Genomic DNA, 19177 nt, shown 5'->3' with positions numbered 1-19177 from the left:
ACTGTGGAATAAGCAAGGTAAGGAGGGGGAAGACAATGGGCATTAAATCAAAATAAAATAAGTTCCGAGAAAACTGCAGTGAGTGGTGGTGAGCAATAGCGTAAGGATCTGGAAGGCATTTAGCTCTTCTGATAATTGAGTGAAGCCACTGGAGAGTTTTAACTGAAGAGGTGAAAATGATTTGGCTCCACGGATTCTGGCCTAAGCAACTAGAAAGATTGGATAAAGTGGCCGTTGATTGAGATGTGACAAAACCTGAAGAGGAAAATGCTTTACTGAGGAATGGGGAAGGGACTTAGGAATTTGTGTTGAGACACGTTAAGTTTAGAATGCCTTTGAAGACAGAGATGTTGAATAGTCAGTTGATCATATCGGTCTAGAATACAAAGAAGAGATACAGGCAGGATACAAAAATTTGAGTTTCAACTACACATAGATGAAATTTAAAGTCATAAAAACAGATGAGATTACCAAGAAAGTAGATGTAAACTAGAAATAGAAAAGGAAAGTCCTAGGACTGAGCCCAGAATATGCCTTTGTAAAGATATCAGGAAAAATAAACCAAAGCAAGTTTTCAGATAACTTAAGAAAGTTACCAGGAAACTCATTTATTTATTATTGGAAAAGTAATTAACTGTGTAAATCACAAAACTAAACAAATTTGAAGCTAAAAGTAGACTTTAACTTAAGGGATGATCAAATTCAGCCTGCTGGCCTTTTGGCAGCAAATACTTTGACCTTTAAAAAAGTAGCTGACTGAGTCATTCATCTGATTTTAGTTTACAGTTTTAATTTCAGTCAAATTATGGGCAATGATTGAAATGTGAACCTTTAGTGTAAAGTAAGAGGATTAGCATAAGTATGCTCAGACAAAAGAAGAATCTAGTTTTAACTCAGGGGTTAAGTGGGGGACCACTCAATTCACAAATATTTATTGAATGTAAAACACTTGATGGGATAATTTAAGAAATATGAAATATGAATATGAAGAAATATGAATAAAACACTGTTTTTTCTTCAGAAAGAGTACAACAGAAAGTGGAGAATAAATAAAACATGATAAGAGCCATAGAAAGGTGAAGAGATATTTTATGGAGGGCCGAGCTAAAGAAACTTAGTTTTCGTTGGGAATATCTTAGAAGGCTCCATAGAGGACATGACATTTAAAATAACCCCTAAAAAGGGTAGGACGGGAGGTGGACAGGTAGAAGATAAAGGCCATGCAGTGGGAGTTTGTTTCACTCATGGGCGTTCATGTCCCAAAACCATTGTTATTGCCATCCATACTGTTTTTCTTTCATTGTTTTATCTCAAACTGAAGAAGCAGAGAGTGCATAAATAATTATTAGTTTAAATTCATCAAGAAAATATGCACATAACAGCACAATTTACAATAGCCAAGAGTTGGAAGCAACCTAGGCGCCCAGCAGTAAATGAATGGATCCAAAATTTATGGTACATTTACACAATGGAATTCTATGCAGCAGAAAGAAAGGAGTTCCTACCCTTTGCAACAGCATGGATGGAACTGGAAAGCATTATGCTGAGTGAAATAAGCCAGGCAGTGAAAGACAAATACCATATGATCTCACCTTTAACAGGAAGCTAAACAACAGAACAAATAAGCAAGCAAAATATAACCAAAGAAACTGAAAAAGAGAACAGGCTAACAGGGACCAGAGGGGAGAGGGGAGGGAATTTCAGGGGAAAAGGGGAAGGATTCACAGGAACAAGTGTAAAGGACACATGGACAAAAACTAACAGGGGTGGAAATGGGAGGGAGGTGGGGAGCACTGGGGGGTGGGCTGGGATGGGAGTAAAAGAGAGAAAACTGTACTTGAACAAAAACTAAATTAAAAAAATACTTTGAGATTAAAAAAAAAGAAAATATGCACATAGCCCTGGCTAGTGTGGCTCAGTGGATTGAGTGCCAGCCTGAGAACTGGGTGGGGGGGGGGGGGGGGGTGTCACTGGTTCAATTCCCAGCCAGGGCACATGCCTGGGTTGCAGGCCAGGTCCCCAGTGTGGGGTGCATGAGAGGCAACCATGCTTTGATGTTTTTCTCCTTCTCTTTCTTCTTCCCATCCCTTTTGTCTAAACATAAAAAAGTAGTAAATTTTTTAAAATGTGTATATTTATACACCCATGTTTATAGCAGCATTATTCACAATAACCAAAAGGTGGAAGCCATCTAACTAAATGTCTATCAATGGATGAACCATTGTAAAAAAGTGGTATATACATATGATGCACCTTCTAGAAAGAGGGAAATCCGGCCACATATTATAACATTGATAAACCCTGAGGACATTATGGTAAGTGTAATATCTGGTCACAAAAAAGACAAACTCTTTGTGATTGCACTTGTATATGATATCTAAAATAGTCAAACTCATTCAAATTGAAAGTGAAATGGTAGCTGCCAGGGGTAGGGAGGAAGAGAAAGAGAGGACTTGTTATCTGATGGATGTAGCATTTTAGTTTTGCAAGGGGATAATTTTCTAGAGGCCTGTTGCACACCAATGTGCATACAGTTAATGCTACTGCATTGCACATTCAAAAATAGCTCATGGAAAGTTTTGTTAGTTTTTTCACAATAAAAAAAAGAAAAGTGATCAATTGTAAGTGACTAAATCGAACCAGAATAGCTGAGTCAAACAAAGGGAAACTTTGGGATCGAGAGAACCTAAGAAACAGTAAGAATGCATGCCCTGGCTGGCGTAGCTCAGTGGATTGAGCGCAGGCCTGTAAACCAAAGGATCGCGGCTAAATTCCCAGCCAGATGACTGGGTTGCAGGCCAGTTCCCAGCAGGGGATGCACGAGAGGCAAACATACATGGATCTCTCTCTCTCTCCTTCCCTTCTCCTCTAAAGGTAAATAAATAAAATCTTAAAAAAAAAAAAAAATGCAGCAGGGCCTTAGAAATAACCGCAGAAGGGATTCTAGAAACCCACTAGGTGTCGCCCTCTGTCTCCTGACTTCCTCACTGCGGACCTGCTTCCTCCACAGGACTTAACGTAGCTGATGAAAACTCCGGGTTTTATATGTACACTTTCTGCCACAGAAAGAGAGCCTCATGCTCTCCCTCCGGGTTCAAAGTATCGAGAAGAGCTCTAAGTGGTCCACATCTTGTAAAAAGATCTTACAAAGATGTAGGTCTTATAAGAAGCACCTGGTAAGTCCTATGGGAACCATATAATTGGGAATGGGATGGGATAGGAGGTATATCCATGAACTAGTATCACTTTAATGCTGTATAACAATGTACCCCCAACTAGTGGTTGAAAACAATTGTCATTTCAGATCTGCATATTGGTGGGAGAAGCCATACATCAGACTGTGGTGACCAGGTGGCTGTGTTCCACACTTAGGTCATCCTCCTTCTGGGAGCAGTCAGCTTGCCAGGTCACATGGGAGACCCCCCGACGTTTAGGCTCAGAACCATCCTAACACATGCCATTGATGGAAGCCAGTCACAGGGCTAAACCTCAGGTCAAGGGGCAGAGACACACTTTCTGCCCACAGTGAAGCTTTAGTTAGAGCAGGAGGCAGGGGATAGACTAGGGTGGGAGTAAGTAATTTAATTCACCACGGAGCGGATGTGTAAAAACGGTTCCCAGAGGAAGACAGGTTGTTGGGCAAACAAGACAATAGGTGTTTACTGTAGTATTGTTATGCAGATACAAACACAGTAAAAGCTGAAGCAGTAGATTTTATTAATCCCCCATTGTTAACACACAGAGAGATGTGAAGAGAACTAGTTAGCCCTTACAATGTAACAAGCTCTCTAGTAGGAATTTGATAGCTATCATTTCAAAGGTGAATCAATGTAATTTTCCCATAAACTCTTAGCTATGTTTCAGGGAAAACTCTTTGAGGATTCCAAGTTTGTATCTCTTTTTTCAATTGTTGCTGCTTTAAGAATAGGCCATGCAGTAAACTTTCTAATCTTTATATCTGGGAGACAAAGCTACCAGCATGGAACAAACAACAGGAAAGAGAAAGAATCTGGACCCAGGGAAACCCAAGTTTAAATTCAAACTTGGCCATATACTAGTTGAATGACCTCAGACAAGTTACAAACCCGTTTTAGCATGAGTTTTCTTCTCTGTAAAATGTGGGTAAGACATATATACCCTAGGTTTTAGGGGAGGATGAAATGATAGTATGTCTATCAAATGTACATCACAGTGCCTGGTACGTAAGTGCGTAATAACTGTTAGCTTCTTGGTTATGGGAGTAAGAGATGAAATATGGGAAATGAAATAAGGCAAAGGTCCTACCTCGAGTTTAATGCTTTGCTCCTTTCCACACTAAAAACCAAATACCATTACAAAATGAAGAAAAATCTTAAATGAAATGAAGCCCAAGTTTATACTGAAAATAAAGTAAAATGCTGAAATCATTGGCACTATACTTGAAACCAATAGTTTATGGGGGAAAAAGCAGTTGTTTGTTTTCTCAACTATTTCTTAGTAGGATTGCTGACGACCTAATTGTGGGTATTTCCATTTTATGTTTTCATTCAGGAGCTCGTGTAGTTTATTTTTAAATGCTGTTAGGGTACAGTGGCTTAAACTCAGAGGAACTAACACCTTTCACTGTTCACAATCTGCAAGCATGATTCAACTACTTTAACTCAGGAGAGCTATAAATCTGATAGTAGCTAACCGACTTTCTTTTTCAGGCTATTTCTTCTTGGTGCCTCATTTTCTTCACAGTAATGGAAAATCAATGTTCACACTTGTAAACACATTGTACAAAGGCAATTTATAGTGTAAATTAGGTTGTCAAATTTTCTATTTTCTCATTTGACAGAGTAAATCTTGGATCATAAATTTAATTGGTTGTCTTCTTTAGACACTTTTATACTTTACACATTTCAAAAGTGATCCTTGCTAGGGCCTCATTTATAAGAACTGTTATATTTTGCTGTGATTTTTTTCTTACGTTAATACTAATCAGTTGTTAAACAAAAGAATGATTCAATGTTAGAGTTAAATCTTTGTTCATGGTTTACTCTAAAAACCAGTAGAAAACTTTGTTACATCTAGAGCATCCAGTAGTGTTCAATAGTAAACAACTCTCCAAGAATTTTATTGTCAATATTTATGACAATAAATATTTATTTATTTATTTTAACCTTTATTTTTATTGTTGACACTATTACAGATGTCTTCCCTTCCCCTCACTGTGCCCCCTTCCATTCAGCCCCCAGCCCCTTTCCCTCTGGCCATCACCACACTTTTGTCTCTATCTATGGGTTATGTGTAAATGTTCGATGGCTAATCCTTTTACCTTTGTTCAAAATATATATTCGATTGATTATGCTATTACAGTTTTCCCAATTTTTCTGCCTTTGCCCCCTCTGCCCAATACCTCCCTTCCTTCACAATTCCCCATCCCCCTTAATTCATGTCTATAGGTCATACATATGAGTTCTTTGGCTACTCTGTTTCCTATACTATTCTTAACCTCCCCCTGTCTATTCTATACCTACCATTTATGCTTCTTATTCTCTGTACCTTCCCCCCCATTCTCTTCCACCTCCCAGCTGGTAACACTCCAAATGATCTCCATACCTATGATTCTGTTCCTGTTCTCCTTGTTTAATTAGTTTGTTTTTTAGAGTCAACTGTTGATAGTTGTGAATTTGTTGCCATTTTAATGTTCAGAGTTTTGATCTTCTTTTTTAAATAAGTCTCTTTAATATTTCATATAATAATGACTTGGTGATGATGAACTCCTTTAGCTTTACCTAGTCTGGGAAGCACTTTATCTCCCCTTCAGTTCTAAATGATAGCTTTGCTGGATAGAATAATCTAGGTTGTAGGTCCTTGCTTTTCATCACTTTGAATTCTTGTTGCCAGTCCCTTCTAGCCTGCAACGTTTCTTTGGCAAAGTCAGCTGACAGTCTTATGGGAACTCTTTTGAAGATAACTATCTGCTTTTCTCTTGATGCTTTTAAGATTCTTTATCTTTAATCATTGGCATTTTAATTATGATGTGTGTTGGTGTGGTCCTCTTTGTGTCCATCTTGTTTGGGACTCTCTGTGCTTCCTGGACTTGCATGTCTATTTCCTTCATCAAATTAGGGAAATTTTATTTCATTATTTTTTCAAATAAATGTTCAATTTCTTGCTCTTTCTCTTCTCCTTCTGTCACCCCTATAAATTGGATGTTGGTATGTTTGGAGGTGTCCCAGAGGCTCCTTATACTATTCTTGTTTTTCTTAATTCTTTTTTCTTCTTGCTGTTCTGACTGAATGCTTATTTCTTCCTTATGTTCCAATGCATTGATTTGAATCTTGACTTTATCCCCTTCACTGTTGGTTTCCTGTAGCTTTTGCTTTATTTCACTTTACATAGCCTTCATTTCTTTCTGTTTTTTTTATGCTGTTGCCATACTCAGTGAGTTCTTTGAGCGTCTGATACAGTGTTAGAACTCTGTATCTGATAGGTTGGTTATCTCCATTTTGTTTAGTTCTTTTTCTAGGGTTTTGCTCTGTTCTTTCATTTGGGCCCTATTTCTTTATCTTCTAAATTTGGCAGCCGCCCTGTATCTGTTCCTGTGTATTACGTAGAGTTGCTTTAACTCCCTGTCTTAGTAGGGTGGCCTATTGTAGATTATGTGGAATAGAGCTTTAGGTAATTGCCAGGGCAGGGGAATCTACTTCATCACTTTGTGGCTCTGGATGGAGGGCTCAGAGAGGGGACAATGCTGCTGCCTGGGGTCTAGAGGTTTGCCTGGCACTCACCCTGTTTCCAGTCACTTTACTTTCTTCCCATATAGGACTGGTGCCCTTCCAGCTGTTTCCCTGGTGTCAAATCCCAGAGCAGGTGGGTCTACATGAGTTCTAATTGAGTGCAGGCCCTTTAAGAAGAGTTTCCTGAAAACCTGGCAGTGTCTTCTGCTGCCCCAATCACCAGTGGTTTTTACAGCCAGAAGTTATGGGGATTTATCTTCCTGGCACTGGAACCCAGGATTGTGTGGTCTGGCTTGGGGCTGGGATCCCTTGCTCCTGAGGTACCCCTCCCAAATTTTATCCACCATACATGAATGTGGGACCCCCAGTTCTGCCATGTGTTTGTGCCACACACATCTCGGTAACTCTCTGCTGGTCTTCATATCTCTGCTGCTCCTACCTGTCTGAATAAATGTGGCTTCTTTAAATCCTTGGTTGTCAGACTTCTATACAGCTTGATTTTCTGATGGTTCTGGATGATATATGTTTGGTGGTCTACTTGTAATTTTTTTCTATAGTCATCTGAAGAGGCAAGGCATGTTTACCTATGCCTCCATCTTGACTAGAAGTCTATTACTTCAGATTGTATCATTATTTTTTGTGTGTGGATGGCAAAATTACAGATACTGTATACTCATTTTTAATCAAAAATTTCAAATTAATGCTATGAAAGAAATTTAGTAAAGCTGAGGTAACTTTTAGAATTGTCAATTTACCCCAACAAAGCATATGTTTCATACATTTTTTTCCTTTATAGAACACTCTGAAATCGAATTTCCTTTTCTTGGATAATTTGTTAGCATCATTAGATCATAGTACGTAACTGCAACTTATATATAAAACATTGATTTCTTACTAGATAACTCTTTAAATATATTGCAACTTCAGCTGTTTTTTAGTTTGTCATTCTCCTATTATGAATACGAATGACTTGTAGGTAACTGAACAAAAAGAAAATATATTTTCATAATTTTATTGTGCTGTACTTGCAATAGTCAGCATTTTTATTGTAATCGACAGAACTCCAACTCAAATTAGCTAAGTAAAAATTGAAAATTAGTGGGAAAAATGGGGTCTCTTATAGAGTTGATTGAATTTCCGTGGAGAGCAAATAACATCAGGTATCTTAGTGAGAGAAACTTCAGACTTGACAGAACCAGAACTCACTGTCTTTTGCACCATTTATCTGTCATCTGCTTAATTTTTCTGGGCTTCATGATCTCCTCCAAGCATTTTCCACTTGGAGCCCAAGATTACAACCTTCTTATTCTATTCTTCAAGAAAGAAGGAGTCTCTTTCTGGGGGAGGAAAAAGCCTCTGAGGAGAACTCTCATTGCCCTATCCTGGGGCCTGTATCTGTCCTCTAGAGCAGTCTCTTTTCCTAAAGAGAAGAAATACCTAATAGGATTGATCAAAACAAGGTTGTGTTCCCACCACTATGGGCCAAGATGTAGTGATGTAGTGTAATTGACAGTCCAATCACAACTAATTGGAAGGGGGGAAGGGTAATTTCCCCAAGGAAAAGTATAGCTGTTAGCAGATGAGTGTGGGGATAGAAGAGGTGTTCTACACTAATTAAAAATAAGTAAATAAATGTTCCTAGTCTTCATTCACTGGCATCTGAGCATGTTAAACATCTTGGTTTCAGTCTTCTCTGGGCAAGTCTGAAAGTCTGGTGGAATTCATATCCAAGGATCTCTTTACATCGAGGACTTGGCACCTCTTTGAAAAGATTTTAATCCAAAGGAAGGGAATGTCATGGCACAGAAGTGTTGCTTAAGGACAATGGGCCAGGAAATGGGAGATGATCATGAATGCAACATTATTTCTGTCATCCTATAACTCAGATTAGTTATTGGACCAGCCCCATGGATTCATGCCTGAGTCCCAAAGTGAAAAGCAGTACAATAAAAATGTGAGTAAATCTGAAAGGCTGTTTCACAATGATCTCTGTGGAATACTGAAGTGCAAGAACTCAGCAGCATTGATGGCAGTAACTTTGGTAGTGACTCGAGAGCACACCCCAGTACAGACATCTGCATTCTCAACATCAGGCATGAGAGCATTAGCAAAGACACTGGTAGGCACCAATAACTGTGGCTGTAACACAGGAACCCCAAATGAGGCAGCTGCTTAACTGTTCATGATATTCTGGGGGAAAAATCCCACCCGGTGGACTAGCCAATGTGGGCATGCTGTTTATTACTCACACGACAGGGGAGTGCACTGATGGCAGTGGGTTGGTGCAAGAGAGACCACACCTCCTCCCATCTGAGGTTTGTTATAAGTGGTCCCCAAGAAAGAAGGCTTGTGTCCTATGCTTGACTCGAAACTACATTATCTCAGTGTGTACTCACAGAGGGAAAAGGCCAAGAAGCAATCACAGGACAAGAAGCTGCTCCCAAAATGAGATAAGGGGGCAGTTATAATTCATTCCCAAAACAATACACATTTCTTCCAGCCTGGGGCACCCTGGCCAGCCTTCTTTACAAGGGGTGGGAAAGCCATGTATTGACCCTACAGTGGCAAAGACTTTGGAAGATAGCAAACTTGTCACTTTTGTCATTGCATGCCAAGGAAATAATAGTAAAGCTGAGACAACTTTGTAAATTGTCATTCTACCCCAACAAAGCCTATATTTTTTAACAGGATCACGTGAAGCCAGAATAGGAGAGAAGGAGTTGACTGGGCTATGCTCGGAGGTTCTTCTGTCCCACAAAATGTTCACTGAGCTGCAGTTATCTGTGTCTCAGCTGGTCTGGAATATCCAAGATGGAGCATTCTTGTGGGGGACAGTTCAAACTGGCTAGCATCTAATACATCAGATGGGATTGTTGATCAGAGGTTTCTGTGATGGTTTCTAAAAGGGAATATTTCAAGCAAAGAAATTGGAAATTTCAGATATCTTAAGCTCAAACTTAGAAGTTATACAATGTCACTTTTGCCCCTTTCTATTGATTGAAACTGATCCCAGGGCAAGCCAAGATCCAATGTGAAAATGGTTTATGTGAAAATGTGAATACTGAGAGGCAGGTTCATTAGGGGCCATCTTTATAAACTAGCTACCACACCCAGAGTACACAGTTTTGTGACTATTTTAATGATACTGTTTTCCCTATAGGCTATCTGGGAAACACCTGATAGCCTAAAATATTATTCATTCATTCATGTATTCATTAATTCATTCAACAAATATTTAATTTCCTAATATGTACTATTCACTATGCACAGTAGTAAAGACATTAATATATCAGGTTGGCCAAAACATGTCTTTTTTTTTTTTCTGTAAGATGGCTCTAGTAGCACTTAGTTGTCTTTAACTTTATTTGAAACAATTTTGTTAGATTGTATTGTGACAGCTGCCATATCAGCATGCATTTTTTAAAAAAATATCAGATTTGGTGACTTTTTGTGTAGCCATTTTAATTTTAAAGATGCAAGAAAATGTGCAACATTTTTGGCATATTATACTTTATTATTTCAAGATAGATAAAAACACAACTGAAATGCAAAGAAAAAAAAAGATTTGTGCAGAATATGGAGAAGGTGCTGTGACTGATTGATCAAACATGTCAAAAGTGGTTTTTGAAGTTTCGTGCTGAAGAGTTCTTACTGGACCATGCTCCCCAATCGGGTGGACCAGTTGAAGTTGATAGTGATCAAATGGAGACATTAATTAAGAACAATCAACATTATACCACATGGGAGATAGCTGACATACTCAAAATATCCAAATCAATGAAGTTATTGGTGAAAGTGAAAAATGTGTCTTTTATGGAAAAAAATGTATGGGCTTTTTGATCAACACAATCAATATGGTGGGTGATGCAGTAAAAATGAACACAGATGTGCAATGGTGTAAGGATAGAAAGGAGGGGAGCAAGGGCCATGGGAGACAGAAAAGAGGAGATGGAATAAAGTGTCAGGGAAAAATTTTTCCTCCAAGGTGACAACCTAGCTGAGTATGAAAAGATGCATAGGAGAGGAATTATCGAAGGAGTAGTATACTAGAAAGTAGAATAAGGTATATCTAGGGTCCTGAGGGGAGTGGCCACTGAGGCAGGTGTTACAAAGCTGTGAATGATCTTGCAGCCTATGCTGAAGAGTTTGGACAATGTGGTGGACAATGGAAAGCCATTTAAAATTTTTAAGTAAGAACAGAGCATCGACATAGTATTATTTTAGAAGGGTCACCCTAGCTGCAGTGTGTAGTATAGAGGGAGGATGGAGGTAGTAAATTGTTTAGAAGGTTTTGGCAATTGTCCCAGTTAGGGAACTAATGAGGGCTTAACCTAAGACACTGTGAGAAGGACACAGAAAAGGAAGAATTAAGGAGAAATTAGAAGATTTGGTAGTTGATTGGGTGTGGATGGTGAGATTTGGTAGTTGATTGGGTGTGGATGGTGAAGAAGAGGGAGGGATTTTTTGGCATATTACTTGCATTAGACAGGAGAGGCCAGGGTGTGCTGTGATAACAACACCCTATAATCTCTGGGTCTTTTTTCTTTCTCATGCAGTGTCTCCTCCAACTTGTAGCTCTGCTGTCTTCCATGATTCGTGGCCTCTAAATCTGTGACAACTGAGAGAAAAAAGAAATTGAGAGGAATGCCATTTCTCAAGTGCCTTAAAGATTGAGAAAAATGTCGTATCCTAAGTGCCTTGGCCTGGCAGAGACATACAGCACTTCCATTTCCACTGGCTAGATCCATGTAGATGATTCCAACCTAATCACAAAGGAGGTGACAGAATGTTTAGAAACATGGATTTTTGGTGCTATTATTATTAACAGTGTTAGATTAGCAGTACAGACTCTGAAAATGCACTGCTTTAGTTTAAGTCAGTTCCTGTACTTACTGGTCATTTAGTTGTAGGCAAGTTTCTGTTTTCTAATTTGTAAGATGATATTAATAATAGTGCTCACCTTGTTTTAAACATTGAATAACATAATGCATATAAAAGACAGTGCCTGAGGCACTCAGTGAATGATTATAATAATATTCCATTTAAAACCATTCCAACATTTTCTTCTGAATGACCAGGTGAAAGGGATGAGGGGGTGGGATGAAACAAAGTTCAGGAAAGGATATAAATTAGTTTGTAGACATGTTGAATTTGCAGCAGAGATGTTTAGAAGGCGATCACAAAATGAAACTGGAGCTTCGGAGAGAAATGGGGCTGACAATGCAAACGTAGGAAGCATCAGTAAGTAGGAGATAACTTAAAGTTTGGGTGTGGGTGAGACTGCTAGGGGAAGTACTACAGGTAGCTTGAAGGAAAATGTAAGTTTGAAGGCAGAGCCCTGAATAGTACCGATATTTAAGAAGAGGACAAAGAAGAGACCACATCAGAATAATCAAATTGGTAGGAGAAAACCAAAAGGAAGTAAAAGAGGAGTTTGAGATAGTATCAATCCTTTTAGAATTAATAACAATTTACCAATATTTACTTTTTAAATTTTTTCAAGTTTTTAAAATTTATTTGTAGAGAGGGAAAAGGAGGGAGAAAGACAGGGAGAGAAACATCAATGTGTGGTTGCCTCTCATGGGGCCCCTACTGGGGACCTGGCCCACAGCCCAAGCATATGCTCTGACTAGGAATAGAACCAATGACCCTTTGGTTTGTAGGCCAGCACCAAACCACACCAGTTAGGGATCAATATTTACTTTTACATTTAGTTCAAAGATAATGGTATTTGATACAAACTTCAAATTTAATCAATAGGGTTTTAAGTAAATATTACAAGTAGCTTAAGAGGAAATGTTTATCATGTTTATAATACAAGAAGTGAATGCATAAGAATGGTTATAGTTATCAGCATATAATAATTTTTTGACAGCATTTTGGTTAGGAAAACAACTCCTGTCTTACTAAAAAGAAATAACTTCCTGTTTCTATAGAGAATGCCAACGCAAAAAAAGCCCAGCAAGAAATCAGGCCTCAGTGGCTGCAAAAACTAAAGGACATACAAAGTAAGTATTAATTCAATAGTTTCACTGCACTGTAATAGTAATTTCATGAATCTATAACAAATGTAAAGATGGGCAGGGACTGTGGGACAAGGAAAGCATTAGAGAAAGAATCTTTCCGAAAACTTACGATATAGTAACAGCAGTTTAATCTCCAACTAGAAAAGGACACATTTGGGGGAGGTTGCTTTACAGCCATTATCATGGAATATTTGTTGTCATTTCAAGTCATCATTACTAGTACTACCCCGTTTCAACCACCTAAACTTTGACATAGTGCCACCAAGTGGTAGGAAGTTTATAAAAGAATATATTTTTTCCTCTGCATTTTATTCTTCTGAAACCACAGTACTTTTCTTCTAAAATTTTATTTTATTCTACTGAAGTTACACACACACACACACACACACACACACACACACACACACACGAGATTATTTATTGGTCTCTGTTGATGTACTGCCTATATCCCCTCGGTCAACTCCTGAGGTCACTTGCAGCTTCATGGAATTCTTTTCTTTGAGTTCTGTCCAGAGGGTATCTAGCCATGTAATATGAAAAGTAGAGACATTTATTGGAGAAGATACAAGAAACATTGTACACAGGACAATGACACCTTTATCTCCATCAAAGTAGGCACATTGGGACCTTACACAGTTCTCCTAATCACCATCTGCTGCCCCCTCAGATTTTCTTGAATCTCATGGACGGTCTGAAACCTCTTCCCTTTCAAAGGTGATTTTAGTTTTGGGAAAAGTCAGAAGTCACAGGGTGCCACATCTGGGCCACAGGGGGACTGAGTCACCTGGCTGATTTGGTGTTTCGCCACAAAACTCTGTATGAGATGTGATGCCTGAGTGGGTGCATTGTTCTCATGAAGCTGCCAATCACCAGACGCCTGTAGCTGTGCCCTTCTGAATCATCCAAACAGTTCCCGAGGAAGAATGTTCAAGCTTAATGCAAAATTTGATGCAGATTCATTGTTCTTCTTGCTCAGTCATGTTGAATGTGACAGCCACACAGCACACATGCTTACTCAATGGGTATACTGCCCCCACTGAAGTCATCAATGTTTACACATGCACATTCCAGTCCACTCTCCTTGGCTGCCAGGTTACTTTGATGTCATGCAAGCCATTCTCATTATATTAACATTGGCTGGACTTTTTCAGGCCATATGCCAAGGCCATCTTACCTCAAGCACCTGAGTCTCTCTGCCCAGAGACTTTCTCCGATCTCAGGAGTGTGCTTAGCCCATTTGTGGGGCAGGGTTGTAATGGCCCAGAATAAGCAAATAAATGAGGGGTGAGAGCTGTGGATATATATTCCAGCTTCCTCACCCTTTGAAGGGACACTTCCATAGTGAGTTCTAATCAATTCTATGAACTCGCAAAGCTACCCAGGGGGATCGAGCCCAGCTGTCCACAGCAGTAATCCACTCATTAATGCATTGATTTTTCTTTTTCCCTTGCTTCCATTCACCACTCTTCCTGGGGTCACCTACTAGTTAAACTCCTTGTACCAAACTCCTTGCTTTTGCTTGTTCTGCTTTGGGAGAACACAGATAAGATAGCAGAACCCTTTGCAATGATCTTTATACTTTCCTTATCAATTCACTTTTAATTTTATTTTAAAGAAAAATGCCTTCCCAGAACTGTCTTATAGGTCATGCTATTCATTTCCAAATAATCTAAAGATTATCTCTTAGCAGACTGTAAAATCTGTTTTAGTCACAAACAGGATATTCACTCTGCCTAGATTTTTGCCTGTGAAGCACATGTTTGATCTTGTTATCCTATAAGTGGGGAGTAAACTAGATCCTGACTTTAAAAGAAAAAATATTAACCTCTTACTACCTATTGCTTTGTCAAAGAATTTAACCTCCTAGTGTCAATTTCCTCATCTATAACAGGGGGACAATAATGCCTACCTCTTAAGCCTGTGGAGAAGATTAAATGAGGTTATGACATGAACACAAGGTCCAATTAAAAGTGGTTCATTCTTTAACAAAATACTGTAGGTAAAAATCTAGCAAAATGCTTCACATGTATCTTAGATATTTTCTTCCCATCCTCTTTCTCTTTAAGTTTTACCTTCCTTCTCTAAATAAAACCAAACAAAATAACAAAAGAACATATTCTTATTTGTACTAAAAATCCCTTCATAACCATTTTTCGTAATTTATAAGTAACTTACTTATTTGCTCTTTAATACTCTCTCCAATCTATTCAATTTGTTTTTATTTCTCTCTCTGTCTTCTCTTCCTCCTATCTTCCCAGAAACACTCTTTACTGAACTTTTCCTGTTTTTTCACTAGCCTACTCTGACTATATTATTTTTCTAATTTAACTTTATTTATTTTTAATATATTTTATTGATTATGTTATTACAGTTGTCCCATTCCCCCCTTCATTTTCCTCCACTCTGCACACCCTCTCCCTCCCACATTCCCCCCTTTAGTTCATGTCCATGTGTCTTAAGTTCTTTAGCTTTTACATTTCCCACACTACTCTTGCCCTCCCCCTGTCTATTTTCTGCCTACCGTCTATGCTACTTACTCTCTGTACCTTCCCCCCCTCCTCCTCCCACTCCCTTGTTATCACCCTCCATGTGATCTCCATTTCTGTGGTTCTGTTCCTGTTCTAGTTGTTTGCTTAGTTTGTTTTTATTTTAGGTGTGGTTGTTAATAATTGTGAGTTTGCTGTCATTTTAGTATACCTGTTTTTTTATCTTCTTTTTCTTAGATAAGTCCCTTTAACATTTCATAAAATAAGGGCCTGGTGATGATGAACTTCTTCAATTTAACCTTATCTGGGAAGCACTTTATCTGTCCTTCCATTCTAAACAAAAGTTTTGCTGGATAGAGTAATCTTGGTTGTAGGTCTTTGGATTTCATGACTTGGGATACTTCTTTCCAGCCCCTTCTTGCCTGTAAGGTCTCTTTTGAGAAATCAGCTGACAGTCTGATGGGAACTCCTTTGTAGGTTACTAATTTTATTTTAGAGTTTTTCTGAACAGTTTAAAGTAATAAGACAGATTTCTTAGAACTTTTCTTTACTGTAACAGAATCCCTTGCAAGCTACTTTGCACATAAGTATATATATTTTAAAATCATGTTAAACTGGTTTTCTTTAGTGATTGTAGAGAAGTTGACAAAATGAATTTGGAATTGTAATATTTCTAAGTTAATCTAAGCAGAAATTCTATGTTCAGCTCAGCATTAGAGATTCTATTTTCATTCATTTGGAAGTATCCTCACTAATTTTGAGCAATAAAAGTGTGTAGGTCTGATTTTATGTGTCATAAGCACAACTATTCTACTCTATTATTGCTCTATTATTTGTATTGTGAAATATAATCTATATTTAGGAGTCTTGAAGTCTAAGTTAATATGTGTTGCTCATTTCAGATTTTTCCTGCCTTAGAATGAAAACAGATCCCTATACTGCATTTGTAAAATATCTCCAAGAGCAGACGAGTGGGACAGGCTGCCGCTCTTATAAAGAAGCCTCTTGGTCCTTACCTCAGGTACCACCCCCTGGAACAGAAGCATTTTAAAATTATCAACAGTGTTCTTTTTGTCTCCTCTTAGATTTTCTATTTGTATTAGTCTACCCTTTACTTTTGAAATCATTCAATTAATTTTTTAATCTTTAGATTTCTGGATGAAAAGGGAGTTCTACAGAAAGTAACCTCATAGGGTGACCTGATCATAAATTCTGACCCAGGCAGGTCACATACCAGGCATAGAACTTCTTTAGTAAAAGTTCATGTTTGCCCTGGCTGGGTGGCTCAGTTGGTTAGAGCACTGTTCCCAAACACCAAGATTGCAGTGTGATCCCTGGTCAGGACACACAAAAATCAACAAATGAATGCATAAATAAGTGGAACAACAAATTGATGTTTCTCTCTCTTTCTCCCCCCACCTTCCTTCCTCTCTAAAATCAATTTTTTAAAAAAGTTAATCTTTGCCTTCAGCAAGTCCTGTTCAGTGTTTCTGTTAACACACCTTCAAAATGCCTCCTTTCAGACCCCTCAGAAGAGAAACCACCCCCAAGAGAGCACAGGTAACCTTCCTTACAGTCCCTCCTCAATTCCAAATGCATGAAGAAGCAGCAAACTGCCACTTTAAGAAGCATTTGTATCATTCTATTGAGATCTTGCTTCCAGGCATATCCTCTTTTGGGCTCCAGTAAATTTTTATAAAGACCTTCTATAAATTTGGACATTCTTAAGTTCACCACTTTGAATATTTTTGTAGAAACTTTTTTGAATGCCAAATGAAAATACATTTCAAACTTTTTTTAAAGAGGCTTTTTACTTTTCAGATCTCAAGAGAAGAAAAACTGCTTTGGGCCATATTGAAGTATTTTAATAATTTGGCAACAAAAATAATACACATTCATATATACTCCCTACTATGCATTAGTCTTTGTGAATTTAAAAAATACAAATGTAGCAAGTAGTAAAGAATTTCAAAAGTATAATTTTACCACCGTCTGAGAACCATCTTTTAAGGGCACTTTACTGCAGGTCTTTTCTGTGAATGGAGACCTGTACTTTTTTTTTTTTTAATCATTCTGGCCCTGGCTGGTGTGGCTCAGTGGATTGAATGTGAGACTATAGACCAAAGCATCACTTGTTTGATTCCCAGTCAAGGCACCTGCCTGGATTGCAGGCCACATCCCCAGTGTGGGGCATGTGAGAGGCAACCACACATTGATGTTTTTCTTTCTTTCTCCCTCCCTTGCCCTCTCTAAACATAAATAAATGAAATCTTTAAAAAATAAATCATTCTGTATAATAAAATCTTATCTGATTTTTGTTAACACAATGTCATAAACATTTTCCTTTATCTTTTAAGTATATTTTTATATCACTTTAAATAGCTGCATCACACATAACATCCTATGACTAGACAAAAACTGACAAGAAAGTCTAAAATAGTAGATAGGTTTTTGAAAGAAATAAAACTAAATTTAAATGCTGCCATCTGTTTCTTACTAGCTTTATGATTGTGATCAGCATGCTTAATATCTCAGAGTCCAATTTTTAATCTATAAAATGAAAAAGAAATGAGTTGACATGTATGTGAAGTTCAATACAGTACTTGATACAAAATAAATTAATAAATGGGAATTCAACAAATAAATAATACATAGATGCTTTTATACTATTTTTAATTTCTTGCACCATTATAAAGAATGTTACATCAACATCATTGTTTCTAATTCTTTGTGAATTTCTATGATTAATTTCTAAATATAAATTTTTGAAACTAGAAATGCTAGGCCAAACATTACACATATTTTTATAAGTTTTATATGAATTATAAATCATTATCCTAACAATTTACACTTCTACGAATAGAGAATACATGCACGTTTCTCAGTTCCTCCCCCAACTTAACAATCTAAGGGAAAACTTATATTCTGTTATTTTAATGCATATTACTGAATATTTTGTTGATATTAAAAATATAACACTCTGGTTTCTCTTCAGATCATAGAAATCTTTTGCTTTTTAAAAATATAATTCATGGTCATTTACATGTGTTCTTTTGTGAATGGATTCTTTATAATTAACATGCATTTTTTTGTGTTTATCCTTTTAATAATTTGTAAGATTTTTAAAAATATTTTATTTATTTATTTTTACAGGGAGAGGAGGAAGGAGGGAAAAGAGAGGGTGAGAAACATTAATGTGCAAGAGATACATTCCTTGGTTGTCTCTTGCACACCCTCATCTGGGGACCTGGCCTGCAACCGAGGCATGTGCCCTGACAGGGAACTGAACAGGCCACGTTTCAGTTCGCAGGACAGCACTCAATCCATGGAGCCATACCAGCCAGAGCACAATTTGTAAGATTTTTAAGATACCCCATTTACACATGTTGAGCAGTCTTCTAAGTTTAACATGTTTGAAATTTTTGTTATTGGTTATTTTGGTTTAATTTAATTTTGTTTTTCATTTAAATTTATTGGGATGACATTGGTTAATAAGATTATATACTTTCAAGTGTACATTACATCGTGCACCCACCACCCAAAGTCAAATCATCTTCCGTCACCATACCTTTGGCCTAATTCACCCTTTACTACCCCCAACCCTGCTTCCTTCTGGCAACTACCATACTATTGTCTGTGTTTTTGAGTGTCAGTTTTATTTCCCACATATGAATGAAATCATATGGTTCTTAGCTTTCTGTTACTAACTTGTTTCACTTAGCATGAGATTCTCAAGGTCCATCCATATTGACACAAATGGCAGCGTTTCATCTTTTCTTATGGCTGAGTAGTACTGCACTGCATATATATACCACATCTTCTTCTTTGCCCAGTCCTCTATCAAAAAACACTTTGGTCATTTCCACATCTTGGCCACCATAAATAATACTGCATTGAACAGAGGAGTGCATATATCATTGCAAATGAATGTTTACAATTTTGGGGGGTAGATACACAG

At 37.8% G+C, this 19177-nt stretch overlaps 1 protein-coding gene across 1 annotated transcript in view; it reads left to right on the top strand.

Annotated features, from left to right (window-relative positions):
• Positions 1–19177, top strand: part of CUNH1orf141 (chromosome unknown C1orf141 homolog) — a 200771-nt gene that overhangs the window by 111902 nt on the left and 69692 nt on the right. Inside the window, exons 6-10 of the mRNA XM_053655383.1 lie at positions 3011–3176; positions 11264–11485; positions 12644–12715; positions 16122–16240; positions 18373–18573. The gene's annotated coding sequence lies outside the window, so the exon portion shown is untranslated. The remainder of the gene's footprint in view (positions 1–3010; positions 3177–11263; positions 11486–12643; positions 12716–16121; positions 16241–18372; positions 18574–19177) is intronic.

The sequence above is a fragment of the Artibeus jamaicensis genome, unplaced genomic scaffold (assembly GCF_021234435.1).
Source record: "Artibeus jamaicensis isolate MK-2021 breed Jamaican fruit bat unplaced genomic scaffold, CSHL_Jam_final scaffold_1019, whole genome shotgun sequence".
NCBI lineage: Eukaryota > Metazoa > Chordata > Mammalia > Chiroptera > Phyllostomidae > Artibeus > Artibeus jamaicensis.
Note: the sequence above shows the minus strand (reverse complement) of the source record. Positions and strands in the feature narration are given on the sequence as shown.